At 41.5% G+C, this 21,915-nt stretch overlaps 1 protein-coding gene across 1 annotated transcript in view; it reads left to right on the top strand.

Annotated features, from left to right (window-relative positions):
- The window catches only part of clstn2a (calsyntenin 2a), a 543,177-nt gene that overhangs the window by 199,039 nt on the left and 322,223 nt on the right, over positions 1-21,915 (top strand). The window lies entirely within an intron of this gene.

The following is a 21,915-nucleotide window of genomic DNA, read 5'->3' as shown; positions in this document are numbered from 1 at the left end:
CTCACCTTGACCTCCTTCCACCTATCGCATTTCCAAAGTCCCTCCTCCCTACCTTTTATCTTAGCCTGCTGGACACACTTTCCTCATTCCTGAAGAAGGGCTCATGCCCGAAACGTCGATTCTCCTGCTCCTTGGATGCTGCCTGACCTGCTGCGCTTTTCCAGCAACACATTTTCAGCTCTGATCTCCAGCATCTGCAGTCCTCACCTTCTCCTCCAACTACTATCTACTAACTACTAACCTACCCTATAATACAAAACAAACCCTAACACTGTGCAAAGCAACACCCAAAAAAAAGAAAGAAAAGCAAAAACAAATAAAAAAACCCCACAAAATACAGAACAGCTATGCTTGGCGCAAAGCTTCCAAACAAAGGAACTGGAGCATCATATATATACCCGTATTAACTTGGGAGACCCCTACCAGGGCCCAGGGCTTGACAAATCTTATCATCCTGGTTAAATAGACACCCTAGTTAGGATAACTGACAAATCTATTTCCAAATAACTCAAGTCGGGCTGCCATGTCTTATAAAAATTGTCTATTGTGTGGTGCACCATGTTTGTAAAAAGGTCCAAGGGAATGTGCTCCATCGGGTTCTCAGACACCCAATTCATCAGAATATTCTTCTGTGCACAGTCTGCAAGAATATTAAATAGTTTCTTCCCATCTAAAGATGGTACATTTGGTAGACCTAAGAGGAGAGATATCAGGTCTACTTTGACTTCAGTCCTCAATACCCTCCCTATCTCTCCTGCCACAGTGCTCCAATAAACACAGAGCCTGTGGCATGTTCAGAAGCAATGGGTAAGAGTACCTCCACGTATTTTACAGTTGGGGCACACTGAAGATGCCCCTTTATTAAACTTCGCCATACGGTCTGCTGCCAGATGAGCAGAACTTTTAACTGCATAATGCATGTCCTATTACAGATTGAGATCTTTTGAGTATTCTCCCATATGTTCTCCCATGTTTCAGAAGAGATCTCCACTCTAAGCTCTTGCTCCCAGACCTGACATAACCAGTTAATATCCTGCCAGGCCTTGCCACCCAGCAGGCGATAGAGGGCACTAACCAAAAGGGTGCTTGTGGAACGTAGCAACAAGTTCTCTGTATTGGGCTTATAGGGCTAAGTGAGAAGTGTAGTCTTCTTCTGGATGAAATCCCTAACCTGAAAAAAATGGAAAAGGTCTCTGCTGGGTAATCCATATTTGCGGCTCAGTTGCTCAAAAGACATCATAACCTCCCCCTCAAACAAGTCTCCCAAACTAGAAACTCCTCTCGCTGCCTATAGTTGGAACCCTGAGTCCACCATCCCTGGTCAGAGCCCTGGCATGCCAACTATAGGTGTAAGTGGCGAAGTCTTGGATAAACAACCCTCACTCTGATGCATCGCCCTCCATGCCTTGACTGTACTAATGACAATGGGGTTCCGGCAATGGTCCATAACTGTCCTCATCTTATCCATGAACAACAGGTTAATAAGAGGGCACTTTGCCTGGGAGGCCATACTGAGTTCTGATCGTTACCTACCCAATCACAGACAAAAGACAGCAGGGAACTCAACTGATACCTCCTGATGTCGGGGAAATCAACTCCTCCCCCTCCTTGAGGCAACTGCAATTTAGTAAGTTTGATGAGGGGCCACCCACGATGCCAGACAAAGAAACCAAATCACCACATACACTTCCGCAGCTTTGACCTGGGAAACTGTGCAAATTAGGTGAATTGGCCATGCTAAATTGCCCGTCGTGTTAGGTGAAGGGGTAAATGTAGGGGAATGGGTCTGGATGGGTTGCTCTTCGGAGGGTCAGTGTGGACTTGTTGGGCCGAAGGGCCTGTTTCCATACTGTAAATCATCTAATCTAATTTAATCATTATAGGGAGCATACGCATGGGATAAAGAACATTCATCTTAATGAGAGATATTCGGCCCAGCTATGTAATTGGAAGAGCCTCCCATCTCTGGAGATCTTGCCTAATATTGTTGAGCGAGTGAGCAAAGTTAGTCCAAAATAACCGATCAAACTTGGGGGTAATAAAAATGCCTAGGTATCGGACCCTGCCCATAACCACTTGAAAGGGAACTTAGGGCCACCTTCAACTTCTGGCACATCCTTAAGGTTCCCCAAAGGCATAGCCTCCGATTTTGCAAAGCTAATCTTATATCCTGAAATAATCCCAAATGAATTGATACATTGTATCAAATGGGGTACGGAGGTTATTGGGTTCGATAATAACAGAAGGACATCATCCGCATTCAGTGTAATCTTGTGTGCCCTGGATCCCACTTCCGGAGCGGTTATGTGGACGTTCTGATGAATGGCCTCTGCCAGCGGCTCTATCACCAACGTAAACAACAACGGTGAAAGGAGCAGCCTTGCCGACTACCCCTGCCAATCCTAAAATTCCCAGACTTCACCCCATTGGTGATGACCACAGCCAGAGGATGGCGATATAAAACCTCTACCCACCAAGCAAAGACTCCACCTAACCCAAGCTGTTCTAAGACATAAAAAAGATATGGCCATTCCACCCTGTCAAATGCTTTCTCTGTATCTAAGGAAATCACCAACCCCTGAAGCGATCGTGGCTGACAACCGTGGACCATATTCAGCAACCCTCTAATATTATTGGAGGACCGACAGCCCCTTATAAAGCCTGTCTGGTCCTCTTTAATAATATGGGGCAACACCCTTTCCAATCTCAATGCCAGGATCTTGGATAGAATCTTGAAATCTGAATTTAATAGACAGATGGGCCTGTATGAGGCATAATCCTCAGGAACATTCCCCTTCTTAAGAATTAGGGAAATATTAGCTTCTCTCAAAGATGGTGGTCGGCATTCATGCATGTAGGAGTAACTGTACATCTCCAACTTCAGCCCTGACAGAATCCCTATAAACTCCTTATAAAACTCACCTGGAAGACCATCAGGGCCAGGCACTTTCCCACTCTGAAGTTGCCTAGTTGCCTCCTGTATTTCCTGAACTGTCAAGGGGGCATTAAGGAGAGAGGCCTGTTCCAAGGTTACCCCTGGGAGGTCCAGGTTCTTTAAAAAGGTCTCCATGTTAGCCCTCCTGTCCTTGCAACCTTCAGACCAATACAATTCAGAGTAAAAACTCTGAAAAGCTTCATTAATCTTTTTAGCATCATATGTAAGGACCCCGTCACTGTCTCTGATTGCACTAATGGAATGGGGAGCACGCTTTTTCCTAGTCAGGTACGCTAAATACTTCCCTGGCCTATCCCCATATTCGAACAGCCTTTGTCTAGCAAAAGCAAGTTCTTTCTGTGTGTTTTGTGTCAGTATTGAATTCAGGGCAGCCCGGAGGGCCGTGATCCGCTTTAGCTTAGTCACCGAAGTCCGCGCAAAATGTGCCGCTTCGGTGGCTTTCAACCGCGTCTCAAGTAGACACTGCTGTTCCTCCTTCTGTCATTTCTGGCTAGCCGAATAGGGAATAGCTAATCCCCTCGCAAAGGCTTTAGCAGTCTCCCAAAGCATAAATGGACTACTAGCCATGCCTGAGTTGATAGTCAAGAATTCCTGAAACCCCTTCAAAAAGAATTCCGCAAATTTGGAATCCTTAAGGAGAAAAGAGTCCATACGCCAGTGCCGCAAACCTAGCCCCTCACTCTTGGCCTTACCCTCCAAATACACTGCTGCATGATCAGAGATAGCTATATTCCAAATTTTACAACTCATAATCGAATCCAGAAGGGCCGAGGGAGCCAGAAAGAGGGCAATCCTCGTGAAATTTATGTGGTATTGAAAAAAAGGTGAAGTCCCTGCTGGTAGGGTGAAGACATCTCCAAATATCCACCAGCCCCAACTCCTCACATAAATCAGCCACCTGCTTGGCCTGCAAAGAAATAGTTTGGGGCCCACAAGGTATCCTGTCCACGGTCGGATCAAAAAGACAATTAAAATCCCCCTGTATAATAATGTGTCGTGTTCCAAATGCACTCAGCTTAGAGAAAGCACTAATCGAAAATTTGAGGGGATGCGCCGGAGGACAGTAGACATTTAAAATGCCATATTCCTCCCCATGTATCAGGGCTTTAAGTAACACAAACCGTCCCTTGTCATCTTTCACCTGCTCTAATAATGTGAACGGAAGATTTTTCTGGATAAGTACCGTCACTCCCTACTTTTAGTAGTAAAGGATGAAAAGAATACCTGGTCATAATCCCCCTGTTGTAACTTCAGGTGTTCCCCATCATCAAGATAGGTTTCCTGCAACAAAGCGATATCAACCCTTTCCCTCTTAAGGCTAGAAAGCACTTTTTTCCTTTTAACAGGTGAATGACTTCCCTTAATGTTCCAGATGCACCATTTAATAAGACACTTAGCCTTTTCCCCTTTCAGAGACCCTTGAACCCCTGGGAGGGAGAACCCTGCTTACAAAGCACCGAGCATAAGTAAATAAAGACTCATAGATTCGAAGAACTATATATACAAAAACTACTTTATCATACCTATAAACAACTATTACTACCAAAAAACTACAAAGAAAAGCAACAATAAAACCTTGAATGGAAGATTCTTCCCCCTGCCCATAGGGGGTTCTCACCCTACCCATCCCCTCCTTCACAGCTCCTTTAAACTCGGACTGTGCCCCAGCCTTAGGCCAGAAAAAAAACAAGGAGATGATCCTTAAATCAACAGAAAAAAGACCATGTCAGGATGAGTACTCCACCCATCCCTGGCTTCATGTCACCCCTACTTGTGACTAAAAGAGAAACAGAACAAACAAAAGAAAAGTGGAGAGACAACAAAGAACATCCATAAAATTTCCCATCAGAAAATCCAGTTATTAAAAAAAAGGAACAACTTATTCCAAGGTCTTTTCCCCCCTTTCCAAAAAGGAAATTATTAGGGAGAAAGAAAGGAATTTTTAAAAAAGGAAGGGAAAACATTGGGAAAGATAGAAAAGAACAAGCATTAACCGTATTCTTCAGGCCAATCCGTCTATTTTAAAGTGTCTACAAAGTTTTTAGCTTTATCCACTCAGTCAAATGTATAAACTGAGTCCTCGTGGCTGAAACGGAGCACTGCGGGGTATCTCATGGAGTACTGGATCCCCAGGTTCCTCAGCCTCTTTTTAACTTCACCAAAGGACTTCCTCTTTCGAATTAAAGCTGCCGAGAAATCCTGGAAAAACATGATTTTTGACCCCTTGTGCAGCAGTGCCTGCAGATCTTTTCCCAGGGATGTGGAAGCTTCAATGACTTTTTGCTTGTCCTTATATGAGTGGAAGTGCACTAGGACCGGGCGGAAGTGCTGCACCGGACCTGACCTGTGCACTGTAACCCAATAAACCCTTTCAATCTGCAGCCTGCTGGACTCGATGTGAAGGCCCAAAAACTCCGGCAGTCAGCTTCTTTAGCTGACTGGCTGCTCACCTTCCTCACCTTTAGGGAGCACGACAATTCAGAGATTTATCCTCCAACCTCGATTTTCGAGGTTGTCGATATGGTCTCGCAAGGCCCGCACCTCTCGCTCCAGCACCTGGATCTGACTGCATGAGGACTCCATCGCAGCTTCCGAAGCCTTAGTTTAACCCTTCACCTACTCCAGCCACTCCCCGAGGCCCTGGATCTCCTGCTCATGCTTCTGCAGCATGGATGTGATAGATTGGACCTGGGCACGAATCTCCCCACGGAACTTCTCAATCACAGCCCAACCTTCAGGGTAAGTCTCTCCATCGCTGCAGCCAATTCCTGTGAGTCTGTCAGGTCCCCGGGGGGTTCAGGAGAGGCTGCTGCTGCTGTAGTCTCTGGTGCTGTAGGTGCTGCAGGGGAGTGTCCTCCCTGCTGCTGTTTGCTCACCCCTTTTCCCTTTGGCATCCTTCCCACTCCCAAATACTAACAAAGATGTGTTCAGTAAAGATTTAAACTAATAATTCCACCACATAAGTTGGCCAGGGATGGCAAAAACCACTAGTATGCCTTGGCTGTTAGGCAGAGCTGTCCACTGCAGTTCTCACCACCATCTTGCCGAGTTCTGGAATTTTAACCCTTTAACTCCATCATAAATCTAATGAATCTGTGTATAGCCGTTTGCTACATCAATTTATCCTTCCTGAGATACAATGCCCAGAACTGAATACAGTACAGGATGAGATCTAACCAAAGCTTTAGTTAACTAAAACAATGGCCATCACTTAGAGAGAAGTACTAAGAATCCGTTTGTGTTTTCAACTACATTTATAATTGCCCACTCACTTTGAATCCAACTGTCCCTCCACAATTTTAGGAAAAAAAAAATTATCTTGTGACCATGCTGTCACTTTAAAAAGGTTATTTTGTTCTGGGTTTTTTTTTGAAGAGAGGTTGTAAAGGCAGTGGAAATGGCTACATGGGACTGCCTAAGTCAACAATCAGAGACTGTCTTTAGGGTAATTTTGAAACTTTTGTACAATGAAAAGGGCGTGGCCTGTTCTCCCAGTTCAGGCTTTTCTAGGTTTTGTTTTAGCTGTACCAATCACAAGATGTTTGAGTCCAGAAGGGTTGCAAGCTTCAGTAAACGATTAATAACTGACTTCCTCTAAAATCTCTGTGGATATTGTTCCCTCCTGCCTGTACAAATCTGTGTTCAAATTTACCTTTTGGCCAAGAGGTGTGTTTATGGGATGTTACTGTAATGGAACAATTAATTAGTTAAGTTACTGTATTGAGTATTCAGTTAAGTTTTCCAATAATTAAGTTATTCAAAATTCCATATCCTTTGTTTGTACTTTGACTGTAGTGTTTAAATGGATTGCGTTTTGTTTAATACCCAGTTGATTGACCAGTTGAATCACACCTGGAACACCCACTTCACATCTACCCTAAATAGGAAAAGGTTAGGGTCTAGGCTACCTTCTTAAAATATTTTGAGGGAGTCTGGCTTGGTCCATAACAATCTGCCTTACTTTGGATCCAAAATTGATTTTGTTGACACAGAATCCCATCTACCACAATTTTTCCACTCCCTTAATTTATCCCTTTGCTTCTTTCTGCTCCGGTTAGTCTTGTTACTGTGCCACCTACTTTGATCTCAACAGCAAACATAGATGTGTGGTTCTTCAGTCCTTCATTTAGTTTTTACATATACAGTGAAAACAAACTACTGGTGGGGTCATCACTAGTCACACCCTGTTAATGTTTGTACATATGCCCTTGCTCTCTGTCAACGAACTGATGTGCAATTTCCCACCCATGTCAATAATTAGTCTATAACTCTATGTGCTATAATTTTTCAGCCATGTGTTGAACCTTAGTAAATGCTTTCTTATCCGCTTTGCTACTTGCATCTCAAAACATAATGAGTTTTGTTTGTCCTGACTCATGTTTTATAAATCCATGTTGCTCTTTCTGAGCAGTTTGTTTATTCCAGTGTTCAGTTGCATTCTGTCCCTAATAACAACTTCTACTAATTTTTCTGCAACAGACAGATAAGATTGCAATTTCCTTATTAGTCCCTTTTTCTAATTGAATGATTTTGGCAATTTTCTGATTCAAGAGAATTTCCTGAAACAAGAGAATTTTGGAAGGTCATGACCAAAGCATTCACAAAATCTTCATAATTTTTAAAAAATTGTTTTGAATAGTCTGATTATTTTTCCATTGCCAATTTATTTGCATTCAAATTAGTGAGTTCCTGTCCTTAATTTAATTTTTGTAATCTGCTGTATGATATAGAATGGAATCCAAGAGGTAGATTAGATCCGGGTTTGATCCCCTGAATGTACTGAATTAGATTATTTTATCACTGGTGTTACACAATTTACTTAGATGTCCTTGGGTTCAGAAGAGAATTGCTGGACAGCATTATTATTTGCTGTTCAATAACTTCTGCATCTTATCACATATGTTGGCATTCAGTGAGGATATATGATGTAAAAACAAATGGAATATAAGTAGGTCATCTGGCCCTTCATTCAATCGGATAATGGCTGATGTGATTGCAATCTTAGCTCTGAAACTTAGCACAGCTTCAAATATATTCAATCATTCAACCGCTACTGCTCTCTGGAATAGAGAATTTCCAACATTAGAGATTGTGTGATGGAAGGAATTCCTCCATCTCTCCATCTTAAATAGGTGACTCCTAATGTTGAAACTGTTGTGCCTTATACTTTGAAGATGTTCAGAAATAATTTCCATGTATGCAACTGGAATTTGTTCACAAGCATTATTTAAATTGCCCACTCTTATGTTTCTAGCTGCTTGCTTCAGTTTAATTTCTCTTTCCTGGTAACCACACATGGGTTTGACTAGCACAGAAAGAACAGTCAACAGATTAAATACCAAACAATGGAACACAACAGGAACTGTGCCACATACTTCTAACTTCAGGTATATGTACATTGCTTGTTAACAATTATGTTTCCGTTTCCTGGGTGACTTAGACATTTAATGGCACTGTATCCCAGAGTGAATTGTCCTCTGCGGAAGATATTTAGAGAAGGTGGTAAATGGACAAGTCAAAGAGCAATTATACGACACAAGTGAAGATCCTTTTTCTGTATAAGCAAAGAAATTGACTGTCACTTGTCTTGCATTGCCTGGTTTGGATGACCATTTCTGAGCTAGGTCACTGAAGGTTGGTTACGATCTTGTCACAATGGGAGAAAGCATTTGCAATATCCTGATTTATCTGATTTGGATCAAGCCCTAATCACAGAAATTATAACAACAAACAAGTTGGGAAAAATCACTGGCAGAAATAGTTCAACTGTCTAAGTGCAACTATGCCACACAGAAGAAATGCAATTCATCAAAGCGTGGTGAAAAAATACGTTGAGAACATTGCTTTGTACTGCTCAGTCTTATTGCTTTTATTGCGTAAGTATTGCCTCAAAAGAATCATGAGAATATATTATATCAAACTGGAATGGTAAATGTTTGTGCCAGGTGGATGGTTTTTAACAAAAACTTGACCAGTTTGTGATGCTTTGTTCATGAGAAGTTAGATAGTTATTAAATCAATCCATCTTCCATTATTCATGCTGAAAATGAGACACTTTATTTTGATCTACTGGTGCTCACCAAATATTGCTATTAAGCATCTGTTAATGAAAACAAACATTGAAACAATAAAGGAAAATAGATAAACCTCAGAACGGATCAAGATTTGTAGGGCTGAGGCAAAAAGGTGAGAAAGTGACCCAGAGACCCAACATTGGCTTACTGGGCCAAGTGGTTTCCAGTGCTATAACCCTTCTGTAATGTTTTAATTATTCATTTCCAGCCACAAGGCGTAGCCCTGACTGCAGAGTGTGTTTTAGGTGCTGTGGAGTTTGCACATTCTCCCCGTGTCTGCGGGGTGCTCCGGTTTCCTCCCACAGTCCAAAGATGTGCAGGTTAGGTGAATTGGCCGTGCTAAATTGCCCAAAGGTTAGGTGCGTTAGTCAGAGGGAAATGTGTCTGGGTGAGTTACTCTTCGGAGGGTCGGTGTGGACTTGTTGGGCCGAAGGGCCTGTTTCCACACTGTAGGGAACCAAATCTAATCTTCCCTCAGCATGTCAGAGATAGGGATGTTCAATGATGATTGCAGTGTTCAGTATAGTTTGTGAGGACTCAATTTCTAAAATAGGCAGTGCCTGTATGCCTTGAGACAGAAACAAAATTCAGACTTGGGCTGACGATTAGCAAGTAAGTTTCATATAATACAAGTAGTAGTGATCACCTCCAATAGGAAGGAATCTAACTATCTTCCTTTGAAATCCTACAGTGTTAATATTGTTGAATTGCTTACCACCACATTCTGGAGTTTACCATTGGCTAGAAATTGAACTGGACCAGCCATGTTAGCAAGTTAGAAAGGTTAGATCTCATGGAATACAGGGGAACTAGCCATTTGGCTACAGAACTGGCTCAAAGGTAGAAGACAGAGGGTGGTGGTGGAGGGGGTAGTTTTTCACACTGGAGGCCAGTGACCAGTGGAGTGCCAGAAGGATCGGTGCTGAGTCCACTACTTTTCATCATTTATGTAAATGATTTGGATGCGAGCATAAGAGGTACACTTAGTAAGTTTGCAGATGACACCAAAATTGGAGGTGTAGTGGACAGTGAAGAAGGTTACCTCAGATTACAACGGGACGTTGATCAGATGGGCCAATGGACTGAGAAGTGGCAGATGGAATTTAATTTAGGTAAATGTGAGGTGCTGCATTTTGGGAAAGCAAATCTTAGCAGGATTTATACACTTAATGGTAAGGTCCTAGGGAGTGTTGCTGAACAAAGAGACCTTGAAGTGCAGGTTCATAGCTCCTTGAAAGTGGATAGCTCCTTGAAAGTGGAGTCGCAGGTAGATAGGATAGAGAAGAAGGAGTTTCGTATGCTTTCCTTTATTGGTCAGAGTATTGAGTACAGGAGTTCAGAGGTCATGTTGTGGCTGTACAGGACATTGGTTAGACCACAGTTGGAATATTGCATGCAGTTCTGGTCTCCTTCCTATTGGAAAGATGTTGTGAAACTTGAAAGGGTTCAGAAAAGATTTATAAGGATGTTTCCCAGGGTTGGAAGATTTGTGCTAGGCTCAGGCTGTTTTCCCTGGAGTGTCAGAGGCTGAGGGGTGACCTTATAGAGGTTTATAAAATTATGAGGGGCATGGATAGGGTAAATAGACAAAGTCTTTTCCCTGGGGTGGGTGAGTCCAGAACTAGAGGGCATAGGTTTAGGGTGAGAGGGGAAATATATAAAAGAGACCTAAGGGGCAACGTTTTCACGCAGAAGGTGGTACGTGTATGGAATGAGCTCCCAGAGGAAGTGATGGAGGATGGTATAATTGCAACATTTAAAAGGCATCTGGATGGGTATATGAATAGGAAGGGTTTGGAGGGATATGGGCCGGGTGCTGGCAGGTGGGACTAGATTGGGTTGGGATATCTGATCGGCATGGACGCGTTGGACCGAAGGGTCAGTTTCCATGCTGTACGTCTCTATGACTGTAAATACTGTGGTTACTAAAGCAAGTCAGATGCCGGAATCCTGCGGCATGTAACTCAACTCCTGACTTCCCAATGCCTGTCCACCACAAGGCGCAAGTCAGGAGTATGATGCAGTGTTCTCCATTTGCCTGGATGAATGCAACACTAACAACACCATCTAAAGCAAAGAAGCTTGGTTGATTAACACCCTATCCACTATCTTAAAAATTCCTTCCATCTATCTCTGATGCATAATGATTGATAACCTGTAAAATGCATTTCAGTCCCTCATTAAGGCTTTTTCAATAGCTTTTTCATACCCATAACTTGTACCAGCTTGGTGGACAAGGATTGTAGATATATGGGAAACGTGAAAGCTCGTTTCTGAACCACGCATTATCCTACTTGGGACTACATTGCTGCACCTTCACTGTCATTGGATCAAAGTCCTGGGATTTGGTTGCATCTCTGGATCAATGAGAAATATGAAATGTTTCAATTTTTGCTGAAAAGCTTACAAAATAAGGAACAGTTTGACTTGAAAGATCAGAGAATATTGGCATTCCAAGTTTTGTTTAAATAATAAGTATGTGATGATGCTATAGCTTTTAAGAGGTAATTTTTGTCCTTTTATGTTTTGAGACAGAGGTGATGAATTGTCTGTTTAAAGCCAATAAAGTAAGTAGCTTCTGATGTCCTTTTTTTAAGTTAGAACAATAGAAGCAGTATGAACGGGTGGAGGCAGACTGCCACAGAACCAGGGTTTTGGTTTAATTTTTCAGTTTTGAAGTTGGTTCTGGACATGCTAAACATCCCTCTTGGCCAGAAGTTGATGTTCATTTCTCCTGGATTGCAGAAACCTCGCATGTGAGACAAACTATTTTACTGACTTTGCCAGGGTTATGTTTATGGGATGTTACTATATTGGAACAGTTGACGTATAGTACTGGTATGTTTCACTGGAGCTTCAGAGGCTGATGGGGTGACCTTATAGAGATTTATAAAATCATGAGGGATACGGATCAGATGAATAGCCAAGGTTTTTTATCCCAGAGTGGGAAGTCTAAAAATAGAGGGCATAATTTTAAGACCAGAGGGAACACCACAGTTAAACTTAACAATGTCCTCATTCAGCTCTCATGCATGTGCATGTCCAGAAATAGTTACTACACAGCTAATGGAAGTCCAAGCTTTAGCATATTTTTATTTCTTTTGTACCCGAAATATGCTGAGAGCAGTTGTAATGTTCTTCTGCTATCCTGACTATGACCAGTTGCTTTGGTTATTTATTGACCTGCACGTTACTCATCTGTATTAATCCATATCAACCAAGGTTGTGTTTTTTCTCATTGAATGTGCAACCTGAAGTTACAGAAACACGTGAACCACATTTGTGGACCCCATTCTACAATCTTCGCTGACTGTCGCTGCAGGAATCTGAGAAGCTGCTGTTGAGTTCAGAGTTAGTGTTATTTTAGAAAGCCTGGCAAAACAGAAATTACTGTAAATGCTGATGGATTAGTTTGTCCAGGGCCAGTGATTTATGGCAATGAAATAAATCAAAATCTGTTTTGATTACATGTAGGTGAAAGATTTGGACACGTGGTTAAGTGGTCATTTTCACAGAGATGGTCCATTTAAAATTAAAACTGATGGTTTATGGTGACTGATATGAAAATATCTTGCACTGTTTTCAATACTGAAAACTCATGTGAGAAAAGACATGACAGAGGCAAATTGGGCTCCACTGTAAAGAGGCAAGCCTTTAAGAAGTTGCTAGCTTCCCAGCAAAATTGCAGTAGTTACTTTTTTGGATTTGCAAAATTTCTCATGCAATTTTGCTAATGATGACAAAACGAAAGGAGATAATCTCAGCACTCCTCCAAGAAATTATCATTTAAAAATTCCTCTGGTGTTAATGATTCACTTAATTGGTATATGCATCCAAGCACGCTTTGGAGGGAGTCATATCTGCCAACACCCTGCCCCTCTTCTGCAGTCATGTTTGAACCCCAGGGTCCTTGGAGAAGGAGCATGAACTGTCCATCAATGCTCACAGTCCCTTTAGAGAGAGATGGGCACCATGGATGATGCAGTGCTTTATTTCCCCCTCCAAGACCATTTTGGTTTAGTCCCTTCCCTCTCTCCCTACCTCCCCCTCATGTTTGATGGCTTGCATTGTGTTATGGACGAGGCCAGACCACTCAAAACATTCTTAAGCAGGCAGCCCAGACCAAAACTTTGCAATTCCTTTTGGTAAGTGTACAGTGAAAATTACCCAGAGTAAGTTAGCAAGGTTGACTACCAGGTTTTAAAACAGACAAATATTTATTCACAAAATTACACAATGAAACACAAAGAACAGAATAAAGAACCCCTACAGAACTCAGTCTATCCAAACTAAACTTAATAATGCTTTTCCGAATATACACAACAGTCCCAATAAGTAAACCCCCTTAAAACACTGTAAAAAAAAGGAACAGATGCTTACAGGTTGAAGTTAGGAGGACAGAAAGAGAGAAAGAGCCTGTCCACGCAGTCCACTGCTGAACTCCCAACTAGTTCTGGACTGAATTGCTCAGCTAGTGAGCTGACCACTCCCCTTTCATTATACGGGTTACTTCTAAAACATGACCACTTTTGCCTGAAGTCTCACCAGTATACATAAACAAAAGACCTCTCATAATCCTTTTCATCTCTGTACCAAACTAGTCTAGTTGGAGCCCGGCACGTTTACAACTGCTCCGAAAAAATCAAGGACACAGCATCCTTGAGAAAAGGAACAGCTTTTAGCAAAAAGGGACTAGCTTTGTGACAATTGCCCTTAGTGGGGTTTGCATGTAAATATTGGATTGGCCACATAGTGTTTTTACTGGTGATGGTTACATGTTTAACAAAAAGTAAAAAAATTAGTCATAATTTTGATGGTGGGAAGGTTGTGTGTAATAGCACTTAGAGGTAGGTAAAAAAGACACAATTAAAAATAAATAAATGAATAAATGAGTCCAAGGAGGGCTGTTGTGGTACAGTGGTAGTGTCCCTACCTCCTGAGCTAATAGGATGGCTTGCATTGTGTTATGGACGAGGCCAGACCACTCAAAACATTCTTAAGCAGGCAGCCCAGACCAAAACTTTGCAATTCCTTTTGGTAAGTGTACAGTGAAAATTACCCAGAGTAAGTTAGCAAGGTTGACTACCAGGTTTTAAAACAGACAAATATTTATTCACAAAATTACACAATGAAACACAAAGAACAGAATAAAGAACCCCTACAGAACTCAGTCTATCCAAACTAAACTTAATAATGCTTTTCCGAATATACACAACAGTCCCAATAAGTAAACCCCCTTAAAACACTGTAAAAAAAAGGAACAGATGCTTACAGGTTGAAGTTAGGAGGACAGAAAGAGAGAAAGAGCCTGTCCACGCAGTCCACTGCTGAACTCCCAACTAGTTCTGGACTGAATTGCTCAGCTAGTGAGCTGACCACTCCCCTTTCATTATACGGGTTACTTCTAAAACATGACCACTTTTGCCTGAAGTCTCACCAGTATACATAAACAAAAGACCTCTCATAATCCTTTTCATCTCTGTACCAAACTAGTCTAGTTGGAGCCCGGCACGTTTACAACTGCTCCGAAAAAATCAAGGACACAGCATCCTTGAGAAAAGGAACAGCTTTTAGCAAAAAGGGACTAGCTTTGTGACAATTGCCCTTAGTGGGGTTTGCATGTAAATATTGGATTGGCCACATAGTGTTTTTACTGGTGATGGTTACATGTTTAACAAAAAGTAAAAAAATTAGTCATAATTTTGATGGTGGGAAGGTTGTGTGTAATAGCACTTAGAGGTAGGTAAAAAAAGACACAATTAAAAATAAATAAATGAATAAATGAGTCCAAGGAGGGCTGTTGTGGTACAGTGGTAGTGTCCCTACCTCCTGAGCTAATAGACCTTGGTTTAAATCTCACCCATTCCAGAGCTCTGTAATAACATCTCTGAACAGTTTGATTAGAAAATATCTGAATGTGTCCAATTTGGTTGACCCATATTCAAATCTGATCTGCAGTATTTGCTGATCATAGTTCAATCAGAATCGAAAAATCCCCAATGCCCTGATTCCTTGCTGTGTAGAACATTGGATGCATGCTTTTGGTGAGGACAGATAGCCTACAAATCTTTCAATAGGTCATTCAGAATGTATGTCATATTTTAAAAACAAACTCAGATGTTTGCTGGTGAGCCAAAAAAAAGCACTGAGCAATGTAACAAATCATTGTAAACCAGCACAAGACACATTTCGGCTTGAAGAGTAATCTTTGTCAAATATATTCAACAATGGCTGTACTGACACTGAGAAATATTAGCAAGAATGTAGTAAAAATTATGAAGTGAATTGATTAGTACAATTAAATTTCAATATATATGCTGTGAAGAACAGAGATTATGTATTGTAAAAAGGAATTTCTTTAGGTCAAATTGCTTTGTCTCATTAGATAAAACTTAAAACTTATCAAGGATATGGGCATTGGGGAAAAAAAGAATATAGTTAAGCTCTACTTATGTCCACGTAGTCAGCACTAAGCTAACAAAATTGTATTTTGTGTCCAAAATATTAACTTGAGATTTCTCAGAAGAGTTCAGCACCTTTCGCAAAGAAAATTGAAAGGACTTATCCTCAGTGAACAAGAAGGGATCTTAATTGAACAGGCTTCACAGCCTCTGTGGGGCTATCTTTGATTGACAGGCCAATTAGTCAATTTCTGATATGGACCTCAGGAAAAGTTGGAGGCTAACACCTAGATTTTCCACAAGTTCGCAATTCATTGGAAAGCAGCCAAATCTGTGTGAAAGATTGAGGAAGTTAGGTCAAACATAAATAGAATTTCAATGAATTTCAACATGTAAGGGAATGCTCAAAGTTCTAACGAACATTTCTACTTCAACCAAGATTAACTCGTCATTATCTCGTTATTATATATGGATTCTTATCGTGAGAGAATGACTGTCATCTCGTTGTATAATGAGTAGCTACACTTCAGATATAATTAATTGGCTCAAATAGCAATGACTTAGCACATTTAATGTAATAAAATGTCCCAAGATACTTCACAAGAGCAACAAAAAACAAATATGTCACCTAGCCAACTAAGTGATTTTAAGGGTAAGTGCCTGAAAGCTTGGTAAAGCAGATAGGTTTAATTGTGGTTTTTTAAATGAGGAAAGTAAGTGAAGGTAAAAAGATTCCAGACTTTGAGGCTTAAGGCAATTGAAGAAATTGTTTTCATTGTTGGAGCAATTGTAATTTGGAATCAGATAGGTTAGATTTTGAGTGACTGGATTCCTTCACTCTGTGAGAGACAATCAGAATGTAGCCTTAAGTTTGGTCAGGTCAGATGCAGTTATCTGCTGCACATTGCTGTTTGGCAGAACAAAGCAATTATTGAAAGGATCTCCTTTTCTTTTGGTTTGCATCATCATCTTCTCACAAATAGGTATCTCTAACTCTCACCCATCAATAAAAGCAATTGTTGGCAAAACAGTACATTCTATATTTTCCAACCTAAGCTCAGAAGTTGGAATATTTGCTGGTGATTGCATTACATGCAGCACCATTATGGACTCCTCCAATACTGATGCAGTCTATGTCCATATGCAGCAAGGTCTGGATAATAATCAAGCTTTTTCTAATAAGTGGCAAGTAACATTCATGTGGCACAATGACCATTTACAACAACAAAGACTCTAACCATTTTTCCTTTAATTTCAATGCCATTGCTATCGCTGAATCTCCTGCAGTCAACATCCTGGCATTACTTTCAAGCAGAAACTGAGCTGGACCAGACATATCAATGCTGTGCCTACAACAGCAGGGCAGAGGCTGAGAACTCTGCATTGAGTAATAAACCTCCTGTCTCCCCATTCCCTGTCCACCCTACAAGACACAGGCCATGAGTGTCGTGGAATATTTTTTACTTGCTTGGATAAGTGTAGTTTTAACAACAATTGAGAAGATTGATACCACCCAGGACAGGGACTGCGACCCCATCAACCAACTTTAATGGTGAGGAGTTTCAGTCATGGGAATACCACCTAATGGGAAGAGAAATTGGTTGCATTCTCTCTTATTGCAAGTGGTCATTGCCTGCCACATGTGTGGTATGGATGTAACTTGTCATTTGCATCATAAGCCTGATTTTTGTACAGGTTTTGTGGCAAATGACACTGTGCAATCATCAGGAAAGTTCTCCGCTTTTGATCTTATGATAGAAAGAATGTCATTGTTGAAACACCTGAAAATAGTTGCGTCTAGGACACAACCCTGAGAAACTCCTGCCTCATGTCCTGGGACGGAGATGACTGACCTCCAGCCATGATAACCATCTTCCTTTTCGCCAGGTATGACTCTAACTAGCAGAGTTTCCTCCTCGATAACCATTGAGTCCAGTTTTGCCCATGCTCCTTAATCTACATTCAATCAACTGCTGCCCTGATCTAAAGGCCAGTCACACTTCCCTCACTTCTGAAGGTCAGGTCATTTTTCATGTTAGCATCGATGCTGCCAGAATAAATTTAGGAACTGAGGGGTCTTGGTTGAATCCGAATTGAGCATCAGTAAGCAGGCAAGTTGCTTTAAGAGTGTTTCTTAATGGAATTGTTCATAGGATCAGAGAATATAATCCTACAGTATGGAAACAGGCCATTTAGCCTCAGGTCTGCAAGCAATCTCCCACCTAGATCACCTTATCCCTGTAACCCCACATTTACCATTGCAAACCCACCTCACCTGCAGATCCATGTACCCTATGGGCAATATAGCTTGACCAGTGCACCTAAATTGCACAACTTTGGGCTGTGTGAGGCAACCGGAGGAAACCCACACAGTACCTGGGAGAACATGTAAACTCTACACAGGCAGTTGCCCAAGTCTTAAATCAAACCTGAGTCCCTGGCATTTCAAGGCATCAGTGCTAACCACTGAGCAACTGTACTGCTCCTGTTGGTGACTCCTTCCATGAGTTTGTTGATGATCAAGTGTAGACCAATAGAGAATAACTGCCTAGTTATAGTTGTCCTGCTATCTATGCAGGGGACTAGCTGGCAATTTTCCGTATTGCTATCAAGGTGCCCATGTTGTTGCGGTGCTGAAACAGCTTGCCCAGGTGTGCAGCACATTCTGGAACACATGTCTTCAGTACTATTGCTGGAATATTGTTGGGGCCCTGAGCAGCAGCAAAGGAATCAAGAAGGTGTCTTTTAGTGAGATAGAGCTGGGGGTGTCATCAGTGTACATATGTAGGCTAATGCTGGGTGCAAGGGCAGTAAGTATGTCGATGAAATATAGAAAAGGCCAATGACAGATCTTTGGGAGATGGCAGAGGTAATGATTAGGGAGCTGGAAGAGAAGCCATTACAAATGATTGTTTGCTTATAATTTAATCAATAAAAATGGGAACAAGAGACGGCATCCTCACAACTTGATGACAATGGAGGAGGATGGTGTGGTCAGCTGTGTTAATGGCTGCTGGAGAAGCAGGAGGAGGAAATAGTTTATGATCGTTACAGTCATGTTGCTGCCGATGTGACTTCAAAAACTAATCTTTCTAATATTATAGCATGGGTGAAACCCTGATTGTTGTTGTGATTGTGATAATGATGATTAATGAGGCGGTGGCAAAGAAAAGAAATTGCTTTTTGATGTCACCTTTTGTTTTATGTTCATTAATCTATTCTGAAGGAGTGGAGAAAAGTATAGATGAGCAGAATTCTCTTATCAGCACTAGACCTTCAGGAATAATACATCAACACTTTCAACTGCTATTGCACCATTTTGTGCCAACTTACTTCCTGAGTTAACAAAACTAAGCATGTCAAACCCATAGGTGCTCATAGTTTACAAGAATCGTTGGATCTTATGGAAGGGCATGTGTCAATTGATCCTTTGGAGATTAGTATTGGAATAAGATCAGAAAATGGTAGAAATACATAGATGCTAGCCAGCTTCCATGAAAAAAGAACACGAATGAACATTTCAGGTTTATTATGTCTGGAAAAGTATTAGTTCTGCGCAAGCTTGCCAAAAAATAGTACAAAAGGTAACATAGTTGTAGAAGAATTAAATGTTGTATATTTTTTGAGGTGTATTGCTAGTTTCTTTCATGAAGTATGATGAAAACAAAATATTGAAGGGAAGGCCAGATGATTTTTAATAATCAAAGTTCGACTGAAGAAAATTCATCTTCCTACAGAGTTAAGTGCAAGTTGAAAAATAAGCTGTTACATAATGATGTCTATTTCTGGTTTTGGCTTTATTTTCTTAATCAGTGCTCTGGAAATATGCTAATTTGAACTTTCATTCTTTAGACAGGGTTTAAAGCTGGGTGGTTTGTGAAAAGAAAAATTTACCAGCTTCACAGGCTTACAACAGACAATTGACATTCCAGACCAGTTTTCCAACTGCTAATAAGCGCAGAAGTGTGCAAAGGTGAGGAGGCACATCGTGCAGAATGGTGTGTTATTTTGCTTTGCAGCTTGCAAAGTTCATTTGGGAGTGAGGAGTCAATTCTGTTTTTCTGCAGTTTCTATATGTTGAATCATATGGGGGACTAGAGTAGTATAACCCCCACCCAACCATGTGCGCACACATACAACTACTCCCACACACAGACACACCCACCCACACCCTGTCACCTAGACGCACACACACACACACATATCTTACTAGGTGTCACCTCCACCTCCCCCACAACCCTCCGTCCTCCCAACTCCCCCACATGAGGATGAAAGGAGGAAGACACTGCCACACACTTCCCTTCATGCCTTTTCATCTGAGTTTAAATAGTAGGCTGGCCTCCTTTGTGCTCTCTTCCCCAGCTGGTGTGTTATTGTACTTTGAGAGATTGGGCCTTAATAGCCTTGTCACCAGGCTGCCCACCATATTGCGAAAGTATTAGAATAGCCACACATGCTATTTTATATGACCCCTCTGCCTCTTAGTGTATGCCAACTGGGGGGAAAGGTGCCATGAAATTAGCCACATGCTTTCATTGAGATGGCTATTATTTACAAAATTTTAAAATTAAAATCATTTTAGCTTTTTAAGCATGTCCCCTTCTTAGAAGACAGCTAGTGCTGAAACGGTGCACCTGGTCAAAGTGAGGAGAAAATCGTATTTATCTATTTATTATTTATTCACTTACTTATATATTTGTGGGATGTGAGCATTGTTGGTTGGCCATTTATTGCCCATCCCCAGTTGCCCTTGCAAAGATAGTGGTGAGCTGCCTTCTTGAAATGCTGCTGTCTACTTCTGTGGGTTGACCCACAATGCCAATGGGGAGGGAATTGCAGAATTTTGTCCCAGCAACAGTGAAGGAGCAGTGGCATATTTCCAAGTCAGGATGGTGAGTGGCTTGGAGGGGAACTTGAAGCTGGTGCCGTTTCCATATATTCGCTGACCTTGTCCTTCCAGATGGAAGTGATTGTGGGTTTTGATGGTGCTATCTGAGGATCTTTAGTGAATTTCTGCAGTGCATCTTGTAGATAGTACACACTGCTGCTACTGAGTGTTGGCGGTGAAGGGAGTAAATGCTTGTGGATGCAGTGCTAATCAGCTGAACTGCTTTGTCCTGGATAGTGTCAAGCTTCTTGAGTTTTGTTGGGGCTGCACTCATCCAGGCAAGTGGGGAGTATTTCATCACACTCCTGACTTGTGCCTTGTAGATGGTGGACAGGCTTTGGGGAGACAGGAGCTGAGTTAGTTGCCGCGGTATTCCTAGCCTGTAACCTGCTCTTGTAACCATTGTGTTTATGTGGTGAGTCCAGTCAAGTTTCTGGTCAATGATAACCCGCAGGATGTTGATAGTGGGGGATTCAGTAATGGTAACACCATTGGATGACAAGGGGCAGTGGTTAGATTGCCTGTTATTGATAATGGTTATAGCTTGGCATTTGTATGACACGAATGTTACTTGCCAGTTGTCAGCCCAAGCCTGGATATTGTCCAGATCTTGTTGCATTTGAACATGGACTTCTGTGGTATCTGAGGAGTTGCGAATGGTGTTGAACATTGTGAACATCCCCACGTCTGATCTTATGATGGTCATTGATGAGGTAGCTGAAGATGGTTGGACCGAGGACATTAACCTGGAGAACTCCTGCAAAGATGTCCTGGAGCTAAGATGACTGATCTCCAACCTCCACAATCATCTTCCTTTGTGTCAGGTATGATTCCAACCAGCGGAGAGTTTATCCCCTGATATCCATTAATTGGAGTTTTGCTAGGGCCCCTTGATGGCACACTTGATCGAATGCAGCCTTCATGCCAAGGGCTGTCACTCTCACCTCACCGCGAATTCAGCTCTTTTGTCCATGTTTGAATTAAGGCCGTAATCAGGTCAGGAGCTGAGTGGCCCTGGTAGAACCCAAATTGGGCATCACTGAGCAGGTTCTGTTTAATACCACTGCTAATGATACTTTGCATCACTTTATTAATGATCAAGAATAGATTGATGGGATGGTAATTGGCTGGGTTGGATTTGTTGTGCTTATGTCAGGACATACCTGGATCCCACTGCCAACGTAGACCAAGAGAGCTAAATAATGTTTTAAAAATAATACAATTTTATTTGTTTAAATAGCTATCAGTTAACCATTTAACTGTTAGCAGGTGTGACTATATTCAAAAAAATACTGGTGTATTTCTTTCAGCTCTACAGTTTACAACACTAACAAGTTGATAAAAATTCCAATTCTTTGTCCTCTGATCTCCTACATATTTGGCATCTTTTCAGAATTAGTTGACTTGTGGTATTGCATTTATTTCTCCCTCTAAATCCCTCACTTCTGCCAGGCATCTCAAGTATCCCCCATCTTTTCTTAGTTTTTTACATAAGAACATAAGAGCTAGGAGCAGAAGTAGGCTGTCTGGCCCTTCAAGCTTGCTCCACCATTCAATAAGATCATAGCTGATCTTTTTTGTGGCCTTGGCCCCACT

Source organism: Chiloscyllium plagiosum, chromosome 13, assembly GCF_004010195.1.
Source record: "Chiloscyllium plagiosum isolate BGI_BamShark_2017 chromosome 13, ASM401019v2, whole genome shotgun sequence".
In the NCBI taxonomy this organism is placed as follows: domain Eukaryota; kingdom Metazoa; phylum Chordata; class Chondrichthyes; order Orectolobiformes; family Hemiscylliidae; genus Chiloscyllium; species Chiloscyllium plagiosum.
This window is presented reverse-complemented; position numbering and strand designations above follow the sequence as displayed.